Here is a 6,175-nt window from a genome sequence, read left to right on the forward strand (position 1 = left end):
TAAATCAACCACAAATCGGCAACTTCAAGGACTGGCAAAAAGTACTCCTTTCTGAACGTTGCAATGAAGGGAACCTAATACTTAAAAATCACTCAAAACTTCTGATTTGTCATTTCTAATCAATTGTAGGCAAGCCTGTATTTTCGCAGTCACTTCCTCGCTTGGATACGAACAAATCCGACTAAGCGAGGCTTTTTTGATTGTCTACTCATATTCCAAGATAAAATGACCTGAGAAGAAAGAGGACGGACACAAAACGAGTTTCTATAAATCCAGCCTGCTTCTGACTCCAATTCTTCGGGGGTGGCGTCGGACACAGGAACTGACCTCGCCTAAAAATATCAGGAAATCTCAAACTTGGAATCTTTCTGGCATGTCCATATTCCGAATTGTGTGTTCTTTGGTCGATTTATAAACCATTTCCTTCTCTTCGTTACAAAACTAACAAAACTAGAGAAAACAAACCAAACCGTGTCTCTCTCATCATCGGAGTAATAATCCACGGCAAAAATCTTCTGAGCCTCGTCTAGAGCACTAAAAGTCACAAAATCACGAATCAACGGATCGTCCGTGTAGATTCTCCGTGAATTCGACTTTCCGCGATCATCGTCGACAATAAAGTCGTCCATTTCTACGGAAATGAGTACAACACAGACCATCTAGTTCGGAATCACATTCATTTGGTCGAGATTTTCGATCGTTTGTGGATTTTTCTGATTTTCGAATATGTCTTTGATCTCCTTCTTCGTCTTCTGAGACAAATTTGACTCTTTTGAGCCTTTTCTACGAATTTGGCTGGGTTGACAAGACGAACTTTTCGATTGAACTTTTTGCCAGTGTTTTGTTCGATTATTTCAATATCATCGTCGTCGATTGAGTCCAACAAGTCGTCGCTGGACAATTCTTGTGATTGAGACTCGTATTCTTCAATTTCGTCGTCGTTTATTAGATCTTTCATCTCTTCGCGGATTTTCTCGTCGTCTATTGATGTCTAGTTATCTGATTACCCTCCTCCTCTTCTTCGCTGCTTGAATAAACTCTTCTTCGTTTGCCACTTTGAGAGTATGTCTCACTTTGTTCATCGTAGGATTCTGAAGCTTCTGCGTCGATAAAATCTTCGATTCTTGAAATTTAACAAATTCAAGCACCTCATCAATATTAGCAAATCAAAGCCTAGAATTTATTATTTATTTAGAATCATTTATTATAAATTTAATACAATTTATATTAAAAAATGACTTTAATGGATTTTTAATTCTTTTCTGTTAAAATTTTATGGCGTTAAGTTCGACATCGAGATTTTGAAAGCATTTGTTAGAACACTTACGAATTCCACTATTACTCTGTTTTCTTGATTTTAACGCGCAATCGAAAATAACACGCAAATAAATTTTGGTCCAAAAACATTCGGTAAAACGCAGTATTGCGCATCTTAACTTTCCCGCTGACGAAATTCAGAAATTTTATCTTTTTTTCGTCGCTTCACGATTGTTTTGTTCAGAACCGGATTGAGAAATCTTAGATAGAAAGGGTATGCTTATGATGTTTTATGCTGTTAAAGAAAAAATATTTTTTTTTTGAAACAAGAAAATTAGAGAAGAGAAGTTAACTAAACTAGATGAGTCGCCGAGCGGATGGACAGGCAATTTCCACGTAATATCGCGAACGATATCCGCTGAAAAAGCCAGCTCGTTTCACGACTGTCGTGGCTCCTCCTCGAGATGATTGAACCAATCTCTGAGAGGAGTTTGAGGGCTTTGGGTCCAATTATCCCACTGGTCTCGAAAGCCAGGGGAATGAAGCAGCAGGTATCGGTCAAAGAGGCATATTTAGCGGCAAGGCTAGATGCAGATCCAGGACGAGAAGCGGAGTCGACCAACGATGAAGGAGAAAATGAGTCTACGCAGGTAACATCCCACACGAGTGCCATTCCCTTCCTGAACGGGAATAAGGTCGACCCGTCAGGGCGTTTTCCATCTCCACGGTCTAGTCCTATCGGTTCTAACATCGAGGGAAATCCAGCGGCGTTAAGCGCGCGCTTCACAACGTCATTTAATGAGGCGTGCCTGGGGATCCTGCCGGCACTGAGGCGACAAGAGAGAGGGTGTAAACCTCTCCTGTCAATGAGTTGTCCACATCTGCAATGGTGCGGCTGGCAAATCTCTATGCCAAGCCGTAAACAGATTCCGATGCGGACAGATTCGTCGTCCAGCAACATTCCAGCAGAGGAAATCGGCAAAGCGTCAAGCCAATCGCCCGAGTGGGGTTGACAGGCACAATTGATGCTTGCCAACTGAAATTGGTCAGCACGTAGGCGGATATCTTCGAGTACATGGGAGCAATGTATATCATCCCAGTTCTTTTGAACTGAAGGGACGTCCGGGATTTTAAGCCCACGAGAAATCCACATGTTGACACCCGCCGTATATTCCACCAACTCGGGCTGTTCAGGGGAGGGGAAGAGAACAGAGTTGAAGGAACTGGCAGAAGCAGACAATGAGGAAAAGTAACAGGGGAGGGATAAATCAACACAGGAACGAATGCCGATGCCCCCGTAACGAATAGGTAAATTAACCCGTCGCATGTCTGAAGGTTTGAATTTGATGTTTACGAGAAGCTCAAGAGCTTTGGAGACCATGTTGTCGAGACAAGACAAGTGATTTTGTTCAAGAAAGCAGGGCGATGAGCGCATGAGATAAGTTAGCTTCGGTATAAAGAGATAGTTCTTGAGCAAGAAAAGGCCTAAATGGGACTCAAGTTTGGAAATGCGGGAGATTAGACTTTCCAATTCTTCGAGCCTGTCACATAAAGCCTTCTTAGTAGCCTTGCTATTGATTGGGGAACCCAGAATGATAAGGTCATCAAGCTGGGTGATGCCCAGGCCTTCAATATGGTGAGATAAGGTGGAAAAAATAAGTTTGAATTCCGAAGGGCTCGCAGACAAGCATATCAGCTCGGATTTAGATCCATTCAAAGCGAGCCCAATGGAGGCAAAACCAGAAATAATTTTTTCTATATCATTCCTGACGGTCTCCAAAGCCCCGCCGAGAGTAACATCATCGAGGTACCAAATGTTTACCTCGGAGGACAATTGGCGGGCAATGTGATCAACACCGAGAGAGAATAAAAGGGGCCCAAGAGGGTCGCCTTGTTGAATGCCAGTTTCGGACATAATAACATTGTCGGCAAACAAGAGACAGCTGGGGGAGGCGTAAGACAGATGGACAATCGGGTATAAGGCAGGGAAACGACATCGGACAGTTTCAAGGATATGATCGCGCCGAATCGAGTTGAACGCGTTTTTGACATCAATTTTAAGGAGGAATGGGATTTCAGTACATTTTGCAGAAGACAGCTGCCGTATGCCATGGGCGGCTGCTTCGCAGGCTCCTTTCACGCCCACGCCCAGTTGAATTGGCATAAGCTTTGCACTTGCTTCCGGAACCACTGATTGACAAATAATTTTAGCAGCAAGGCGTCTGAAGATGTTGCCCACAGCGATAGGCCGTACGCCACCATCACTTTTGTTAAGAGCAGTCAGATTTGCAGAAAAGAGTACGTCCCTAGCGAACGGAGGGATCGTACCAGAGATGATTCTTAAGCAGAGGGAAGTGATGGCCAACAATAAACGTCTTCCACCCTCTGCAGTCACAGGGGAAATCAGATCTTTTATATGAATCGGTTTCAAGCCATCGATACCCCCACTGCTACTGAATGGGAAAGAGCCGAGGGCGGCAGTTACTTCCGTCGAAGAGACGGGATATATAGAATCAGTCTCCGGATCTGGGATTTCTGGTAAGTCATCCGGGGCGCCGGGGTGTTTAGAGCGCAATTGGTCGAGAATTTTGTCAGAAGGGGGGGCAATTGTGGTGTTCGAGGAAATAACACGTACTGCACTCCGAACGTCGCCTTGCATAAGCTTGCTGCGAACCATTCGAGAAATGTCCTGAGTGCTCAGAATTGGACGAGGGATCCTTTCAGAAGCATCAAGGGAAAAATAGCTCATATCAAATTCTGAATTGTTGAAAAACTCGCAGTTTGTTTTAATTTGCTGCGAGACGGACAAGCGGTCACCACGAAGAGTGCCGTTTAAAGGGCTGCCCAGACAGACAGGGACAAATGAGAGAAACTTGAGCCAATCGCTCCAAGAATTCGAGGCCAGAGCCCGCTCAATAGCCAGAGCCAAGGAGTTAGCAACTTGGATCCTGGCCGATTTAGGAATGCGTGACGGGATAAACTTCGATTTCCGGAAACGAGACAAAAGTACGAGGAATTCGCTAGCTTTGGAACAAGACAGGTCCTTGGGTATTTTGGGAAGAGTTGGGGCCTCGATGTACAGAGGAGTAGAAGAGCAGCGAAAACATTTCCAGTTTGCGATGCTTGCCGAGCTGATCTTCGATAAGCCGACACAGGAGAGGTGGAAGTAGAGTTGGCACGAAGAACAATACCTTCCCTTTTTCCGAGGGCACGTAAGTTCGCACTTGCTGCAGGGAGACATAGGATCAGAAAAAGAATAAACAGAGAATAATTATTAGATAGATGACAATTACAACAATGGATTATTGAATACCAAATTACAAAAGAACAAATGAAAAGAAAAAGTGCACCACCACAACAACGTGCCAAAAATTCTGTTCTTGAGAAAAAATATTGGCCTTGACCATTTTTCTTCATTGCCATTCCACTTTCCAGCTTATTAATGCAGGATTGTAATGTTGGTGAAGCTTAAAGATCTTCAATTTTTATGTATTTTGAATTAAAAGTTGAAAATTGCACAATTTTCGTGCGTCAAAGTGAGTTTGACAAACTTTTTCACTCGAAAATTTTAATTTAGGAAAGAAGAGAAATATTTATTTAAACAATTTTAGGTTCATTTGAGGAAATTTACTCTATTTATAAATGTAACAAATCGTGGATATTTCTATATACAGTGAACAAAAATAAAAACTAAACATGCTTTTTCTTATAAATTTACAATGGGACAACATTGCAAATATGTCTCAAATTTATTCTTTACATAAATTACAGTATTTTACATTTTTTAGTTTTTTTGATAAATATATATGCCCTTTTTATGAAATCGAAAATTCAAAACTAAAAAAAAACTGCGTATTGGTTGAGCAACATGATTAGAGCCACTTTGAATAAGAGGTCAGAACAACATTTTTAGCGGGGTATTGAATTCTCATTAGAACCTCTGACATCGTGACTTTCTCGTCAGGAAATAGTTCATAGATCGTAGTCTTTAATACCCTGTTGAGATTACAAATAAAGAAGCAAGTTATTCTAGACATTATAATTGTATTTAACATAATTATGGATATGTTCTGGGAATGATTACCAAATATTTAACTGCAGCATTCCATACAAATTCTTATTTAAATAAATATAACAAAATGAATATGATGCAACTCGATCTTTGTTTCCATGATAAAAAACAGAATCTCTTAGCTAACGAGACTTCAAAAAGTATATGTATTTCATAGGAAATTTATGGCTGTTTAAAAACCAACGTAATTTGTAAAATATGCATCCAAAAATAAAATTTGTTCAATATGTATTAAACCATCCAAAACAATAATTTTCTATAAAAACTTACAAAATAACAATTTTATGAAAAAATCATTAAGAGAAAATACGAGCTTCCCGACTGTTCAACGACCGAAAGCACCTGGAAATCCTCGCCTCAGTGGATGCTAATATAAAGAGCACACAACATACCAATACTATTATCAATCCAATCCATCGACCTGATCAAGGCAGATAAAACCTTCCTCACATTAAAATCCTACAAATCAAAAAACAGGTCCAAACCACACTGTCGGGGCAATCATTGTCATTTATCCTCATCACATTCTCAATATGATCGACATCCTTGGAGTAACCCCCAATCTTATTCTCAATGTCCTCCATCATTTGATACCTACATCACCTCACTCAACTACAAATATGTCTTGGATGTGCTCGACTTGTTCATTTTGGACACACTCACTTCGATCGAGTCCATCAACCTCTCCAGCATTTCCTGAGTATTCGAAACAAATTTGAGTTCGCTGTTTATATCCACCACACAATTCTCAATTTCACTCAACTTGGTCTCCATTTCAGTCAACTTGGATATTACATAATCACACAATACTTTTTCGTCATCCTCAATCAACTGGAAGTCAATCTC

The sequence above is a fragment of the Octopus sinensis genome, unplaced genomic scaffold, assembly GCF_006345805.1.
Source record: "Octopus sinensis unplaced genomic scaffold, ASM634580v1 Contig18013, whole genome shotgun sequence".
Taxonomy (NCBI): Eukaryota; Metazoa; Mollusca; class Cephalopoda; order Octopoda; family Octopodidae; genus Octopus; species Octopus sinensis.